Source organism: Cupressus sempervirens, chromosome 7, assembly GCF_028749045.1.
Source record: "Cupressus sempervirens isolate cs-2001-9-10 chromosome 7, ASM2874904v1, whole genome shotgun sequence".
Taxonomy (NCBI): Eukaryota; Viridiplantae; Streptophyta; class Pinopsida; order Cupressales; family Cupressaceae; genus Cupressus; species Cupressus sempervirens.
In genome coordinates this window covers 737,913,591-737,932,929 of record NC_143124.1, presented here as the reverse complement: position 1 = coordinate 737,932,929, position 19,339 = coordinate 737,913,591, and the positions used below count along the sequence as shown (strand labels likewise).

Below are 19,339 nucleotides of genomic sequence, written 5' to 3'. Positions count from 1 at the left end.
ATCATTTGTTGTTAATAATATATTGTATAACTATATGAAATGTAACATATATGGACTTAAATGGACCAAATAGTTATTACTAATCATAAATATTTGTTATATATAACTTTTATATTAAACACAAGGACAAATACTTCAACACAAAAAATTAAAATTAAAAAAATTGTTGTTATAAAAATAACACATTATTAAATAAAATACAACCTATATCCAACACAAAGGGACAAGTAGTTGAACACTAAATTTATTTGACAATCGCACAAATTTATAAGAAAATACAAGACATTTATTAGTATTCGTCTTTTATATTTGTGATGAGACACTATTATTAATATGATTTACTCTATGCATATACATTTCTATCCCAATAATTGTACACATAAGAATATTATTTGTACAGTAAGATATCAATGTTTATTTAAGTGAGCATCTTATTTTATTAAGTGAGCATATTACTTTATAAGTGGCACACATATATTAGATAGCTATGATATTTTGTTTGAGACAAAAAGTTTATTTCACTTATTAATGTATTTTTAAAAAAAAAAATTTCTATAACATTTATAAGTTTTCATGTGTTCAAGTATCGGTCTATTTTTTATCATCGTTTAATTTTTTTAATTTACAAATAGATCAATTAATTCCAATACATAGTAAAATGTGTTACAAGATTTTATTATATATTCACAAGAGGGTAATTGACTATTGAACCCCACTCAACTATTGGTTCCTTTCCCTAAAAATTGAATTTCCATTGAATTAGTCCAACATAAATATTGATTGAACTTGTACAATGAACAATGTAAAGAAGCTTCAAGAATGTAAATAATACTTTAAGACTCTTAATTATTAATACTCAAAATTTAATCAAAACCTCAACTACTACTTTGAATTTTTATTAATTGTAAAAATCTGATATGTTAATGTTTTTTCAATTATTATATTCGAAAAATTCACATGCAAACTCTTTTTAAAGTCAAAGTTGTCCATGGTTACATGGGTAGTGCCTCTCTCTCACATGAAGCCATAGGCATGAGTGAACACAATTATATTGTGATAGTGGGAAGTACATGACATTAGGTCGAATCCGATAAGAACGTGAGTTTAACATGTGGCGACTAGGAGAATTTAATAGTTACATTAACAATCAAGTCAAGGAAACGATATTGACACATTGAATAAAAGTTGAGTGTCAAGTCAAGGAAACAATAGATTAAATAAAAGTTTGAGTGTGAAGTCAAGTAAACGATGTTGACTACTTAAATAAACGATACTTTAAATAAATCCTGAGTATTTCGACATTTCACGTAATTAAACATATTCTAACGCTAAAAGCTATACTAAACAAATACTTGTTCTGTACAAATACTTGCATCCGTTTGTAGTCCAAAGTTGATGAATAGATCGATGTTACACATTGACACCACCGGAAAGAGAGTTTGACTTGGAAATGAAATCGTCTGTAACGCCACTTGAATATGGCAGTTGTGTTCTTAAAGAACAGCAGACATCCAAAGAACACGGAGAGTCAAAGCCTGGCAGTAGAGCTTCTTCTTCAAGAATTTGGACGACTTGTCTCATCATAAGCCTGCCTTCTGGCTGAGGATTAGAACATATCAGGCCCAGTTTGAGCACTCTCTCCATCTCACCTTCAACATACTGCCCACCAACATTTGGGTCGGCTGCATCTATCAGACTGCCTCTGTCATACAACTCTCTCACCCTGTCAACCAGAACAATGCCATCAGATTGAAGGGAGAGATCAACTGGTCTCCTTCCGCATGCAACCTCCAACATAAAAATACCAAAACTGAACACATCTGTGGCGGGACTCGCCTTTCCTGTTTCTACGAATTCCGGTGCAATGTACCCCAGCGTTCCTACCACGCGAGTGGTGTGCAAGTTTCCGTTATGCTCGCACCGACGGGCAAGCCCGAAATCTCCCAACTTCCCATTCAGCTCTGAGTCTAGCAGAACATTGCTAGACTTGATGTCTCTGTGCACTACGCATTGCTCCCACTCGTCGTGAAGATACAGCAAACCTGCAGCCACATCTCTCATCACTCTGTACCTCTGATCCCACTTTAGCATCTTCTTTGGGTTTCCAAATATCATCTTGTCCAGGCTACCATTTGCCATGTAGTCATAAACTATGAACAACTGCTTTTCCCGCCTGCAGAAACCTCTGATCTGCACAAGATTTCGATGTTGAAGGCGACCAAGACTCGAGATTTCTGCTACGAATTCCTTCACCCCATCATCTGTTTCTTGAAGGATACATTTCACCGCTACTTGGAGGCCGGTTGTGGGAAGAACTCCTTTGTATACCCTAACGAAGCCCCCGGATCCCAAAAGCTCTTCCTCTTGAAACCCCTGGTTGCAATATGTAGGTCTTTGTACTTAAGCCTGTGAGGCCAATACTCCATCTCCCATTCTTCAATAAGATCTCTGTACCTATTTCACTTCCATCGCACAAGTAGGGTTGCTACAACTACAACGACGAGGACCAGAACAACGCAAGCTGTACTGGTGCCAGCTATCAATCTGGAGTTTGAGCTCCTTGATTTCCTGCGTACAAAGGATGGAAGAGAAGACGTATTCAGGGACGGGGCAAAGCTTTCGTTTGTAGCAAAGCTCCAGGCCAGGATGTGATTCTCTTCATAAATGGTTCCCGAAGCCGCTGAGAAACCAACGTACATCTCTTGCTCAAAAACGTTGGACAGGGATATATTTTTCATATGTAACAGAGGTTTCTGTGGGCGATCAAGACCAGCTTCCGCAATGGTGACTTTGAGCTCCTTCTGAAGATGATCACAGTCAATCCAAGCTTGAATATTATGTCCGCTACGGAGATCCAATTCGTGGAATTGGGTGTTGTTAATCCAGAAGCCTGCAGGTGTAGAGTTCACAGATCTGAGGTCGTTGAGATCCACACCAACGTGATTGTCGTTGATATCCCCAAGTTCCAAGTTCTTGTATGTGTCGAACTCAACTGCAAACAGATGATTCGAGGCATCTCCCATGTCTGATAAATTGCTAATCAAGCCAAGATAGGGACCCGGCAAAGATCCCTCTGGAGACTTGGTGGGCGTCATAATGAACGCCATCCCAAACCCAGATTGTGAAGCAGGAGAAGGAACAATACTAAACACAAAAGTTGTGCTAAAATAGAAAGTCGAATTCAGATCTTTCATACGCACAGGATGTGGATAGAAAGCGCGGCCAATAGTATATGGAGGTGGTTGAGTAAGGGAGATTGCATTGGACTCCACTCTAGCATTACCGAAGAATTGGAGGCTCGACGCACTGAATTGGTTGAAGACAAAATGTGTGTGGGCTTGGGCAATAAGCGAGGTGTGGAGGAGGAATGTTGGAACATAACGAGCAGTGTATATTAAAAAGCATTGGACAACTTTAGAGAGATCTCCAACAGGTTTAAATAATTCTTTCCATAGAAAGCAAAATTGAGCTTGAAATGCACCTATGAAAGAGGGAAAAAATACATAAACCCAGCTGACAAATTGATCCAGATTTACCTTTCTGTGTATTCCAGAGTTTCCATTTCTTTTTAGTGTTTTCGCTTCTCACGCCTCTAAAACAATACAAGAAAGCTCTCCGGTTATTGGTATAGAAACAGAGTGCAGCAAAGGATACAAAAGTAAATGAAATATATATAAAACACATAGTGATATTTACATGGATTCAAAGTCAATTAAGAGCCCGCGTACCCATGTATAATACGTAATAGTGTGGGCAAAATAATTATTTTTACCACTTGGCTAGATTTTGACTAGTTATATGGAGTTAGGGAAGAGGACCCAATAGTTGAAGGGAGTCTAATAATATAGAGTTCAATCTTCCAACACATTTTTACTATATATTGTAATTAATTGATCTATTTCTAAATATAAAAAAATCTAAATGTTGATAGAAAATATACCAATACTTGAACAGATGAAAACTTATAAATGCTATAGAAAAAATAAATATATGAATTCATTAATGAGTGAAATAAATAACCTTTTGTCTCAAATAAAATATCATAGCTATTTCATATATGTGTGTCACTCAAAACATAATATGATCAATTACATAAACATTGATATCTTAGTGTACAAATACTACTCTTATGTGTACAACTATTGGGGTGGCAATTTATATGCATAGAGTAAATCATATCAATGCTATGTCTCATCACAAACATAAAAGACAAATACTAATAAATGCATTAGATTTTCTTGTGAAATGTGTGAGATTGTCAAAAACTTTTAGTGTTCAACTAATGGTCCTTTTGTGTTGGTTATAGGTTGTATTTTATATCATAATGTGTTATTTTTATAAAAACAAATAATTTTATTTTGTTGAAGTATTTGTCATTTTGTGTTATATATAAAAGTTATATATAATAAATATTTATGATTAATAATAACTATTTGGTCCATTTAAGTTACATATATGCTACATTTTATATAATTATACAATATTCTGTTAAGAACAAATGATAATTTTAAATTCAATTATTAGATATTTTTATATTAAACTTTAATTGAATGTTTAAAAAGTTAATTTTTTGACACATCTCACTAGGTGCACTATTTTAATGAGTTGTGTGATGAGTCACAACTTCAAACCTTAGTTGTAGGTAATTCAATGTCCATTTTACATTTCTAAAAAAAATGAAGGTTTTATGATATCCCCTGTAGCAGCTACATGTTGATGAAGTTGCCCCTCATGACTATTGGTTCTTCTCCCCTATTAGTGAGTTCATTGAACTGATGTTAGATGTAGATAAATACTCACACAACATGGTATAGATATTTTTTCTTATTAATTTTCTCAAATACCTGCATGTCGTACACAAATTATTGAAGTTGCTTTGCCTAACAGCCTTGGCTAGACATTTCCTTACTATATCTCGTCATCTTACGAGTCCTTTCTATTTTATATGTGATTCCTCTTAGTACTAACTAGTAATTGTACATATGGGTGCAAGCCAGTGGCTAACTAGCCGACTGGATTCCTTCTATTGTAATTTCTTCATTAAATAAAAATAGAAAATCAATGTCAAAGATTTTTTAAATTGTTTCTTAAATCATTAAAATACTAAAGTCTACAGGTTGGATAGACATTTCCTAGGTGCAATGGGTACCTAGAAGATATGTGAATTTAAAATTGAAATAAAAGAAGATACATATATTATCCATGTTAGTATTATCTCATATTATGGATAGTATAGATGTGAACAATGTTTAATGAGTTTACTTAATTATGATAATTAGAAGAATTTAAAGAAAAAGTAGGAATGAGAAAAGTATCTATGGACAATCTAAGAAAGGGACATTATGAATCAAAAATAAACTTGGAATATAAATTCCTAGATTTATAAAATTTATCTATTTCATAAGCACATAGAATGCTTTCCACACAATGTGTTTGTTGAAAGAACATCTAAAACTTGTATAATCATGCATTCCCAAAACAAATAAATAAAATAAATATGAGATTGTTCAACACATGGCCACTATTTTTAAATTTTTCTAATAGTTTGAGTTGTCTCCATTTGCTAATTTCTTCCACATCCTAGCATATTTTATCGTATCATTTCTTTGCATCTTGAAAATTCTTTAATATTCTTTGTGACTAGTTGCATGATCAACAACACTATAATTGTCCAATGGGACTCATTTAGATATGATATATCTTCATCCAATGTCCACTAGAGAAGAACAATTACACATTTTTTTCTATATGATTGACATGAATACAAAATACTTACAAACATCATTTGATGCTTATAAAGATAATGATGCTTCTTAGTTGGACATTTTTCTTGTAAATATCAAAATTCCTTGTGGCCATTATGGAGTATTGTCATCAACCATCCCACATCTTTTCATCATTACTCACTTTATTGAGAGAATTGTTATTGCTTGTGATTATGGACTAAAATGGAATGGATTCTCTTTCTCTACCTTCACTTTTCTTGAGTGTCTTTTCTCTCCTTTTCATCTTACTAAGAAGGTAAATGTGAAATTAAATTTTAAAAAATTAAGAAGATAATTAATTTTTTGAGAATTAAATTACTAAATATTTATACATGACAAACTTTTATTTTTATATTTTAGGTATATGGTGTGATAGTTGAATGACACCTGTTAATTTAAAGGGTGATAATGTCTAATAAAAAAATAAAGAAAAATAATAATCTTCACTTAAAAGGGTGTTTGATTGAATTAAAGCAATAGAGAATTTAGGATTATTAATATGGAAGGTTCACTATCAATTTACTTCCATTTTATTTTATCTATTGATCTTTGTTTTGTTTAAAATTGTAGTCATTGATCTAATGATCTTTGATTTGAACAATGAGCAGTCAAAAAAAAATCCTAGAACTTTAAAAAGTTTATCCTTTTTGTTTAATACATGTTCATGGAGATCCAAACATGGTTGAAAAGATAATTAGGCTCTAACACTAACACGCTTATTTTATGTAATAGATAAAAGGGGACAAGGAGAAATAGAATTTATAATTATAATTTATTACTATGTATATTGCACATATATTTAACATTTTAAACATGTGGAATTGACATCCAAAATGGTTCAATTTTATTTTTAAATTATTGTGTTTGAGCCTCTAATATAATTTCTAAAAGTATTATTAGCAAACATTCAATGATTACACACACACACACACACACACACACACACACACAGACCAAAAAAAATAAAAATGCTAAAATATGCCATACTAATCAGATGATGACATATAGAACAATATTTCACAAAGTTTTAAAACAATTATTAAATCATAGATTTATGGAACTATTATGTGTTTTAGGGTATTTTAGAAATTTTATAACACAAAAGTATTCACTCTCATTTTTTGTAGTTGCTATAATATATTGACTATTTTAACTAAATATTTTACCATTGTAGTTTTTATGGACACTTTTCTTTACTATTTAACCCTAGTTGTTTACTACTATGGTTTTTCATAAATATTTTGCTTGATAAATACATTTTGATAAGGGCAAGGATGCAAATATGCAAGAGTAATTTTTTTTTTTGAAAAAATATGTCACTTTTTCTTAATTCAATATATAGTAATCAAAATTGTAAAATTTGAAATTCAACAACACATATTTTTGAAAAAACTCAAATTATTTCATTTTAAAATCTATACAATATTTATATTATATTAAAAAATAATACATGTACTCTATATAAATAATAACTGAATCTGATTTCATTCTAAAATCACATTTAACAATCTAAAAAACATAATATTATTTTATGCAACTTTCCCACCCGATACAACCTGCAACTCTAGTTCATGCCTTCATAGTCATCTGAGGGATGGATCCCCCCCACCATTTCCACCTCCATCAGAGCTGGTACATGTGTGCCCAGATCTCAAACTAATCCTTTTTGGTAAATCCCAAAATGTCTATGAGTTGCATTATTTGGTGAATCCTAGCTTGACGGAACCATGTGATGTTCCTGACGATTGCACCTATTTGGGCCCCACTCTTTGGAGGGTCCCGTGATGGCTATGGACAAGACTGAGATCCCAAATTCAAAATGGGTAAAGGTTGTCGTTGGATCTAAGATCACTGTGGACTCTAGAGAGGAACGAACATTTTGATTAGGGGCTATAGGGCCATAGATCTCACTCCTGGACTCTGTGGTTGATTTTATTTCCTGGTGACTATCCTTGTGTCTCATTGGAAATTTTTTCTTGTTCTGACCTACAATGGACATCGTGAGAAAATGGTGCTCCTCTAGGTGGAGACTATCTGGATCGATGATTATTTCCATGATGGTAGGCTCCCTTTTCATTTTTAGTTTCACTACTAAAATAGACCTTGAGTCAGTCATGACAAGTTCCTAGCACTTTGGTAAACATCTATTGATGGTTGTGAAATGGTAATCGACACTAGTACATTTGCCATTGATTTTTGACCAAAGGCCATTTTGGCTTATGATTTATTTCAGTTTTTGTATATGTCCCGAAAAGGTCAAAATTTTGACCTTTGTAAATTTTAATGTCATAATTTTGACCAATACAAGATATAAACAATAAAAAGAAAATTGATTCTCATTTCAGTTCCTTCTAGTGGCTACATGCAAGTGGGAGAAAGGGTTAAGCACAATGATACAGGTATGTAAACAAATCAGATTGACCTGGTGATTTCATGCATTTAGGTCAATTATATTGGACATGAACATTTGTTAACCTAGAAAATGTAGATACATGTCAAAATAGTGGTTGTAGAGTTGTGTCTAGCGCCATTTGTTAACCCAAATGCAGATCATTGGGTGCAAGACATTATGTGGAGTGTCATTTGTTAACCCAAATCCATATCATTAGAGCTAAATATTGGTTGGAGAGTTGTGGAGTGCCATTCTATACAGTTCTCGATTAGTCAAACTGGCAACAGTATCGTATGGTGGAGGTACTTGATCTACCCTCAATATTCTTCTTAATTGATTAAAATACTCACTAGACTCATGGATTATTCCCTATATGAAATGGTTTGCTTATTTTTTTTAGCCTTGTAGGAATACTCTCTTCCCCAGTACTGGCATATAATATATATCTAAGAAAACTTGCAGAAGCAACAATATTACCAACCATTTCTAGGTATTTACATCTTCAACTATTTTAGGCATTTGTGGATGACTCATATCTTTGTCAATAATAATGCCTTCAACCAACTCTGTATCCTCCAGCCTTCCACCAACTTTTCCTTCAACTTTAATCAAATCCAAATTAAAATCTCCTCTTTCCAAATCTGCAACATTAGGAACTGCTTTGATAGTAATCTCTGCTAACATGTGTTTGCATCTATTAAAATTGCATGAAAGGCCAAAAAAAACTTCAATACCAAAAATTTGACACTCAAAAGAATTAGTTGTTAACATAGTTGTAGGTGGGATAGAACTTATTCCTTGTAAAATGAGTATACAAAATGATAAGACATTAGTATCTCCAAATATCAAAACAAGTATGTCAAAATCAAAATCACATCCAACATATAATTAAAGTTTCCCTAGACTTTGATAAAAGTAAATTTACAAACAACATGTGCGCAATTAAAATATTCACAATTGATTTTGTACCATATTTTACTTCATATAGCACTTCACTAAGATATTGCATACTACTATGGAGATGGGAGATACCCTAACACAATTATAATAGGAATAACTATCCAATTATTAAAATTAAGGAAAGAAGACACATGAGTAACATTCACCCAAATACTATTCCATTTTTTAACTAGCATAAGTATACCCAAATTCTGGCTAGATCTAAGATTCATCTCCTAGCTAGAAATGGCTAATGTTGATCTAGTAGCCCACAACCTTATAATCTACAAATATGAGGTAATTGAGATCCACACCAACATGGTTATCATTGATGTCCCTCAACTCTAAGTTTTTCATTCTATCAAACTTGATTGCAAACAAATGATTAGACACCTCTCCCATTGTTGATAAATTGTCAATTAGGCCAAGGTACTAACTTGCTATAAGTCCTTGTGGAGAACTATGGGAGGTCATTAGAAAAGCCAGACTAGCCCCAGTTTGCGAACTTGTAGAAGAAACAATGCTAAACACAAAACTTGTGTTGAAATTCAATTATGTCATATGCATAGGATGTGGATAGAAAGCACAGCTAATAGTAGATGGAATTGGTTGAGTAAGGGAGATGGCATTGGACCACACTAAAGCATTACCAAACAATTTGAGACTGGATGCACAAAATTGGTTGAAGATAAAATTTGTGTGGGCTTGAACAATAAGCAAGGTGACCAGGAGAGGAAGTACAAGGACCACACTTAAGACTTCCACTATCGAACTCCAGCTTGACTTTGATGTCATGAATATAATAAGCAACATAGGTCAAAATTCAAAATAAAAATAGGCTAAGACAATCCCTTCCATAGAAATTCAAATTTGAAAAAATCAACTAAACCTAGCTCACAAGATATTTCAGATTTACCCATCTGTGTATTGCAAAGATTCAATTACTTTTATCAGGAATTTCTCTTTCTCATGCATCTACCATAATACAAGAGAGCTCCAAAAGTTCTCTGATTATTAGAATACAAACAAAGTGTAGAAATAATATTCAAGATGATTCTTCAATAAGATTCAAGAGTTAACAATAAATTAAGTAATGAAATCATTGTTAGTTTTAGGTAGCTTGGATAGTTGTTTTTTCATATGTAATTAATTAGCAAATAATTAGTTGTTAATGAATTGACTCCTTCTAGAAGAAACTAGTAACCTATTGGTTAGGTTGTTTTAATCAAGAAGTAACTAGAAACTTCTTGGTTAGGAATCAATTAGAAACTTCAAGTGGTTAGGTTGTCTTGATCAAGAAGCAACTAGAAACCTCTTGGTTATGTAGTATACAAGGGGGCTCAAGGGAGGCATTTGGAGAATAGAACACAAGAAGTTGTAGAAGCATTTGCAGTGTTATCAAATGAGTTTGCACTAATAGCAAATAGTCTTGCAGTGTTAACAAGGGCATAGTGATTGCATTGGGGATACTAGTGGGGAATATCAGTAGGAGAAATTAGGAGGTTGTCTAAATTCTACCAGTGAGAGGCAAGGAATTTTGTAACTCTTGATTTGCTGAAGTTAATATATTTTCCATCTATAGAACTAGTTTTCCTTTAGGGGTTTTTCCAAGGACAATTTGTCCAAAAATATTGTGTTCTTTGTGTTGTGAATTTCTTTCTATATTTTGTTGGTGAAGTTGTAGTTGTGTTATTTTTCAATATTAGCTGTGAATTTGTTTTCAGCAATTTAATAATCAGTAACTACAATACTATGAATTTTCACATGGTATCAGAGCACTGTTGAGGGTAGAAGAGTTTTCCCCTAGGAAATAAATTAAGGGTTTATATAATCGAGTGTGATCTTTTTAGAATTATTATTACTTTAAATCCCTTGAGATGGCTTTAGCTAGTTTGAGAGATCAAGATAGATTGGATGATGCCTCAAATTTTGGTGTCTAGAAGGCTAGAATTTCTTTATTTTTGGAAGAGAATGGTATCAAGGATTATGTTACATGTATTGTACCTATACCAGCAAATGCGACATAGCTTGTAGCATATAAGAAGAATGATTCCAAGGCTAGGAGGATTATCCTTGATGTTGTCAATGATCATATTGTTCCACATATCTTAAAGCTAGATATGACGAAGAAGATGTGGGATGCCATTTTGAATTTGTAGTAAAATGCTACTACCAACAAGAAGATGATTCTTAGAGAGAAACTGAAGAATACCCAGATGAACTAGGGAGAAGATGTTACAAGTTACCTCACCAAGCTTAAACTTGTCAAGGATGAGTTAGCAGTTGTTGGAGATAGTCCTAGTAATGATGAGCTAGTGAGAATAGCCCTAAATGGGTTTTCTAAACAATGGAGTGTCTTTGTTCAATTTGTCAGTGGACAAGATATCTTATCTAGTTGGGATCAACTATGGACTGATTTCACTCAGGAGGAGTTTAGACTAAGTCTTGTAACATCATTTTTTTGGTTTAAAGATGCTTACAGTAAATGCGATGCCCCACCATAGGGTTTAGAGAAATGTGGTGATGCACTTCTTTAGAATGTTGGGCAAGTTTCTTGTATAATGAAAGATGACCTCATCACATATCTTAATAGCTGTCCTAATAGCATGTGCACTCAGATCTATCAGATTACCACAATCCATATATATATATATATATATATATTTCTAGATCGAGTGTAGAATTTTTGTCATCAATTGAATTTAGGAAATGATATACATGTGCAGTGATAGGCAAGTAGTTTCATAAAAGACATTGATCAATGATTATATAAAAGGATAGTTTGATGGATATGGAACAACCAACTTAATTAAACTTTTTTGATGCTTAATAAAAAAGCCGATCACATTGGGAGATCTTATTGAAGTTTAAATTAAAGATATTAAATTATTTATTAGGCCAATTCACTTCAAATTTTAAGTCACCTATCTTGGAGTAGCACTAAAATTAAAGAGGCGCATATTAATAAAAGTTATCACCATTCATGAAAGGAGGTGTCTTCTGGAAGTGTTCTTCCCTCTAAAATAAAAATTTAAGAGATCAGTTTGAAAATGGGAAGGAGTGGCATGAAACACTAATCCAAGAACAGTGAGGGAGCAATGAGAGTTGGATTATATTCCAAAGGGAACGAAACAAGTCAAACATTAATAAGAATCTACAATAGTTAGACATAGGAAGAGAATTAATCAGAAAAGAAGAGGAATAGATTGACCCAATTAGTGGACAAGAAGTTCTAGGAGCATTTGCAGTGTTAGCAAATGAGTTTGCAGTGATAGAAAATAGTCTTCTAGTGTTAGCAAGGGTGTAGTGATAGGATTCAGGATAGCAATGGGGAATATCAACAAGAGAAATTAGGAGGTTGTCTAAATTCTGCCAGTGAGAGGCAGAGAATTTTGTATCTCCTTATTTCTAGAAGTTAATATATTTTCCATCTACAAAACTAGTTTCCTCTTAGGGGTTTCTCCAGGGACAGTTTGTTCAAAAATATTGTGTTCTTTGTGTTGTGAATTTCTTTCCATATTTTGTCGGTGAAGTTGCAATTGTGTTATTTTTTGATATTAGTTGTGAATTTGTTTTCAGCAATTTAATAATCAATGACTACAATAGTGTTAATTTTCACATGGTATCAAAGCAGTGTTGAGGGTAGAAGAGTTTTTTCCTAGGAAAGAAACTAAGGGTTTATATAACAAAGTGTGATCTCTTCAAAATTATTATTTCTTTAATCCCTTGAGATGGCTTCAGTTGGTTTGAGAGATTACGATAGATTGGATGATGCCTCGACTTTGGTGTCTAGAAGGCTAGAATTTCTTTATTGTTGGAAGAGAATGGTATCAAAGATTATGTTACTAGTGTTGTAGCTATACCAACAAATGTGACACAACTTGCAGTATATAAGAAGAATAATGCCAAGGCAAGAAGTATTATCCTTGATGGTGTTAAGGGTCATAATGTGATGATTCTCAGAGAGAAATTGAAGAATACCTGGATGAAGCAGGGAGAAGACATTCCAGGTTAGCTTACTAGGCTTAGAATTTTCAAGGACAAGTTAGCAGTTGTTGGAGATAGTCTCAGTAATGATGAGTTAGTGATAATTTACCTAAAAGGGTTTCCTAAATAGTGGAGTGTCTTTGTTCAAATTGTTAGTGGATGAGATACCTTGCCAAGTTGGGATCGACTATGGACTGATTTCACTCAGGAGGAGTTTAGACTAAGTCTTGTCAATGGGGCTAACAAGAGTTATAAAAGTGAGGCGGAACATGAAAACATTGCCCTAGCAGGGAAAGGGAAAGCAAAGAAGGGATATAGCTAACAAAGTGAGAAGAAGAAGAAGGACCTTTCTAAGGTGAGTTATAGGAGGAGGTATACATAAAGCAACTAGAAGGCTTTGTAGCACACAAAAAAGAGACTCACATGTGCAGATTGAAGAGAATGCATTGAACAACAACCAAACATATATTGTGTTACTTGTTTGGTATAGTTCAGTATGGGATCAAATATGTTTAAGGTAAAGGTATTAGGTTGGTGGGCTATATTTATGCATATTAGGTAAGAAGTACAGCAGAAAAAAGGAGCACTTCAGGTTGCTGCTTCAATTTGGGATTAGGAGTTGTATCTTGGTTTAGCAAGAAGCAGAAATATGTGGCTCTGAGTTCAATAGAAGTAGAATCCATAGTAGCTACCATGGTGACATGTGAAGCTATATAGCTTCAAAATTTGTCAGTAGCCTTTTTTGGTTAGAAGGTTGAGACTACTATGATACACTACGATAATCAAAGTTGCATCAAGTTGTCTAAGAATCCAGTATTTCATGATAGGTCTAAACATAAAGACATCAGATATCACTTCATCAAAGATTGTGTACAATAAGGGGTTGCTTAGCTGTAGTACATACCTACAGAGGAGTAGGTAGCATACATTTTGACTAAGGGATTGGGGAAGGCTAAATTCATCTTCTTTAGAGACAAGTTAGGTGTCATGCAGAACAACTTCCTTGCTAAGAGGGAGTGTTAGTTTTAGGTAGCTTGGAGAGTCGTTCATCCATATGTAATTAATTAGAAAATAATTATTTGTTAACTAATTGAATCCTTTTAGAAACAACTAGTAACCTATTGGTTAAGTTGTTTTAATCAAGAAGCAACTAGAAACTTCTTGATTAGGTTGTCTTGATCAAGAAGCAACTAGAAACCTCTTGGTTAGGTAGTATAAAAGGGGGGTCAAGGGAGGCATTCGGAGAACAAAACAAAACAAAGGAACATAAGAAGTTGTAGAAGCATTTGTAGTGTTAGCAAATGAGTTTGTAGTGATAGCAAAAAATCTTACAATATTAGCAAGGGCACAATGATAGTGTTGGGGATAGTAGTGGGGAATACTAGTAGGAGAAATTAGGAGGTATTCTAAATTCTACTAGTGAGAGGCAAAATTTTTGTATCTCTTCATTTGATAAAGTTAATATATTTTCCATCTAGAGAATTAGTTTTCCCTTAGGGATTTTTCCAAGGAAAAATTGTCCAAAAATATTGTGTTCTTTGTGTTGTGAATTTCTTTCTATATTTTATTGGTGAAGTTGTAGTTGTGTTATTAGTTGTGAATTTTTTTCAGTAGTTTAATAATCAGTGAATGCAATAGTGTTAATTTTCAGAATCATCAACTTCATGCAAATTAACTATCATCCAAAATAAGCTAAACAATTCCATACGGATATGACCTATCCTAAAATATCTTTCTTGAAGACAATAAAGAAGGTAGTCCCTTTTCCCCAGCTTGTAGATTCCAAGAGCTTTGACAATCTGGCAGTTGAAGCCTTAGTTTCTATGTGAAGGCTTTAAAGTTCCACACTAAAATATTTTTGTATAAAGCTCATACTAATAGGTTTTTTTTTTGTAATATATCCTATTTTGTGAAAGATTGGCTCAATCTGCCCAATTTCTCTGCATTGAAACGAGCGCATAAATGATAATTTATTGATTTTTTTTTTTTAAGCTCTAGATAAACATATGTAGGATCTAAAAAGTGACTTCTTTTCAGGATTAATTTACGAGATTGAACACTAGCATCACTCAAGATTCTATTTATTTTATTATTTCTTTCGTGCCTAATTAGTTCTTGCATCTCCTTGTTTTTTTTTTTTATAGCCAATGGCACTTATCTAACATGACCTTAAGAATTACGAGGACATTTTTGAAGGCACGCATGATCAACTCCTTCCCAAATTTTCCTTGTCAGTTTCAACAGTGTCTTATGCTTTAAATAATAAACTAGCATTGCACGTGTAATTACTACGACGAACATTCATGACTGCTTTGTTTATTTTGTTCAACAATCAAGTTGAGTTGATTAAATATTGTTTGTGTATTTAGTGGTCATATGAATGAGTTATTATTTTTCTATTTATTTTTTATGTAATCATATTAAATTTATATCAATATTATTAAAATTACATGTAGGTACTAAACACTTATGGAGTTCAAATTTGGAAAGAAAAGAAAGTAATTAAAAAAATAGAACCATATTATATTTTTTACAATATGGAGTTGCTTTTCTTTTTCTAGTCACTTTTTTCCTAAATTTAAAAAAATTTATTTAAAAAATTATTAGTTTCTTGCTTATATAGGCATATAGGTGGGAAACTAATGTTTTCAATTACTTTTCTAAATTAATTTTTATAACAAAAAGTCTTGAACTTCTAAAGTTTTGAGAAAGATTTATAATACTTTATTTTTAAGTTAATTTTTAGTTAGTAATTTCTTTTTTTTATTGGTTAGTTTTAATTTTGCCAAGGGTTTGATTTTTTTTCAATTCAAAAATACAAATAAAATTTGTGAAAGTTTCTAGAAAGTTCCAACAAACTCTGTAAATGATGCACTAGGAGACCAAATTGGTTCCCTTGTTGGGCATTTTTTTTGACTTTGTTTATAAATTTTCTTGTGCCTTTCATAGATCTTGTAGACATCTTCTTAATTGTCCTTCTTTTCTCTTGTTTTTTCCCAAAAGATCATAATAGATTTAGAGTTGCATATTCTTCTTTAACTTGACTCTTGTTGCTCAGGGTTTGAATATAATCCCACATTGTAGACTACACTTGAACCTCCTACTCCAAGCATTTTACTATCACCGAAGGATATGGACAAAACATGAGCTTCATGATCCATCGAGCAACAATGTTGGGCTTCTTGCCTCACATAAAATAAGCACTTCTTACAATCATCACTCTCTAATGTTCTTCAACACTATACTAAGCAATAGATTTCTCCTGAGCTAATGTATGTAGTCAATCTAATATTGAAACACTTATTTGTAGGCTCATAATCTTTGTCAAACAAGTTTTGCAACATACAAATTACTGCATCTTTTTAAACCTCTAAATTGCTACTGATATGACTTTCATTAGGAAAGGAAATTCCAGCAATATGTCACAATATTCATTGACAATTTTATGTGTATTTCTAAAAAATCACAACATTTTTCTAGCATGATATATTCCCAACATATAATAAAAAGCCACAAACAGTGATGGTAGTTGTAAAAATTCTATTGCAATCACTAATTATTACTCTCCTATCTTATTAAGATTATTTAACTATCAAAAATTAATCAAAAAATAATTCACAACTTATATTAAAAAATAACACAACTACAACTTGACCAATAAAAAATTTAGAAAGAAATATGAAGCACAATGACACAATATTTTTTGACAAATTGTCCTTGGAAAACCCCTAAGGGAAAACTAGTTTTGCATATGAGAAATTTATTAAACTTTAGCAAATTAAGAGACATGAAATTCATTTCCTCTTACTGATAGAACTTTGAAAACCTCTCAATTCCTCATGCTAATATTCTGCCACTACTATCCCCAACACTATCACTACACCCTTGTTAACAATACAATACTATCTTATATCACTTCAAATTCATTTACTAACTTTGAAAATGCTTCTACAAGTTGTCTCCTCCACATGCCCACTAACCCCCTTTTATATTAAACTCTCATTGGAAACCCAATAGTCAAGATCAATTCTCAATAAATGGATAAGATTGAAAAATAACTTAATAAATCTTAGCCAACTTATTTCTAGTTGTCTCCAAAAGAGATTAAATAATTAATTAATAATTATCTCTTTTCTAACAAATTTATTTAAAAAATAATTATTTACTAATTATTAGTAAATGGATGAGTAGTTGTCCAAGATACCAAAACTAATACTTTCTCTTAGCAAGGAAGTTGTTCTACATGACGAAGAAGATGAATTTTTCCTGAACCATTGGCTTGGTCAGAATGTCTTCTACTTGCTCCTCTATAGATATCTATTGTAGTTGAACAATCCCCCACAATACATATTCCATAATGAAGTCATATCTGATGTCTAAATGTTTATATCTATCATAAAACATTGGATTCTCAGTCATGCAATAACATCTTGGATACTTTGGCAATCTTGCATTAACCAAAAAGATTTCATGTTTATTATTTTGTATGTTGTTAAATGAATGGTTGATGGTGTTCATGTTCATTCTTTCCATGTAGTTGTCTCCTTAATGTGGATCTATCATGGATCTTGTTCTTATGCTTACATAAATTAATTCCTTCAAATGTGGGAGTTATCCTTCTCTTTTTTAAAGGAGTGCTTATTTCCTAGCAACTCGAGTAACTTGTGGGTTTGGCTTCGGCAAGGTTACATGTGTTATCAAGGCTTTTTGTGGCCTTGGGAATCTCTTATTGTATCATGTGTGGACCTATCTTTATCCCCATGAATATTATTTTGTATAGTTGTTTGGTCTCTAATTTCTCCTTTGGGATAGTACATATATTTTGCAATAAATGTCCTAATAGGTCGACTTGTGGTCTTGTTGGCTATATAATTTGAGATATAGGATTAAATTAGGATGAAGAAGTTAAGTAGAAAGAACATAATACATTTTGACTATGTAAGCCTGAGCGTCTACAATCATTGATTTCAATTTGAATATATATGGTTGCAACCAGGTAGGCCTTATGCTAGGATCATGTTATCAGAAGGTTGTCTCATCATATTTACATTGAGATCTATATAATTTCTTGTGGTTTCTCCAATATTGTGTTGGCTTCCATGTGTAACTCTATCAAGGGTAATTTGGGTGTGGTTTGGGGCCCTCATGCATTGCATAAAAAAAATGAGCATGCAGGCTACTGGAGAAAGTTCTCAAATTGGGACTACTATGTTGTAATCCTTAGTCAAAAGGTAGCCCTACTATGAGACAAGTTGTGCAAATTCTTGAAGAAGAAGCTCTAATTCTAGGTACTGATGCTTCCATTTCTAATGGGTATGAGATGGACTTTTGTATGGTGTTCAGTTTCTACTATAACCTTCTTATTAGGCATTCAAGAGATAATTTTTTACTATAACGTTCTTGCTAGGAATTCAAGGGATCTTTGTATCATCTTTAGATTTCAATATTTTTTTAGTGAGCTCCTATTCAAGATTAATTTTTGCGTCTTTCTATTCTATACAATTTTGTTAAACAATTGTCTTACAAGTTGATTATAGATGTATATGTTGTTTATTGCTATTAACTAATAATGATACAAAAGAATATAACTAAAATATATTCCAATATGTTCATAAGCTTTTTTTATTATTGTTTTAACTAAAAATTACAACAGCAATGATGTCCCACAAATATTACAATTTTGACACAAAGTTAACATAATATTATGAAAATTGTTTTATTTTGGGTTTTTATTGTTGTCACGGAGAGGATTTATATTTTAGCTTGTATTGATAAGATATATTGTTTTTATATTTTAAATTGTATCTATATGGTTAATAGTAGTAAGTTTTGTGATAACTTCAAGTGATTTTTTTCAATGTTTTGTATAACTAGAATCTTTTTGGTTATTTTTTTATATTTTGAAGTAGCTTTGTTGGTCTTCAAGCATTCTACCCTATTGTTTTCCTTGGTCTTTTTTGTGTTGTAATGTGATTCTTTGTGAGGGATCAAGACCCTCTCCCTGCCTGCTTAATCAAAATCATCATATATTGACACTCATGTATTCTTTTTCACATCAATATGTACAATATTATCGCATTAGTTGATACTTGAATCCAAAAAATGAAGGCATTACAAACAAACCAAGTTGCCTATCCCAAATCTACAGTCTTGAAACCACTCCCAGACACTTGAACAATATTGTTTTTTTGTTATCCTCCATGTATGGTAGACCCCTAAACCTTCTTTCTAGGAATTCAAGTGATATGTTGTATCA

The 19,339-nt window shown here is 32.5% G+C and overlaps 1 pseudogene; it reads right to left on the bottom strand.

Moving 5' to 3' along the window:
- Window positions 1–1,264: 1,264 nt before the first annotated feature.
- On the bottom strand, window positions 1,265–3,633 carry LOC149549358 (L-type lectin-domain containing receptor kinase IV.1 pseudogene; annotated as a pseudogene).
- Window positions 3,634–19,339: the final 15,706 nt, after the last annotated feature.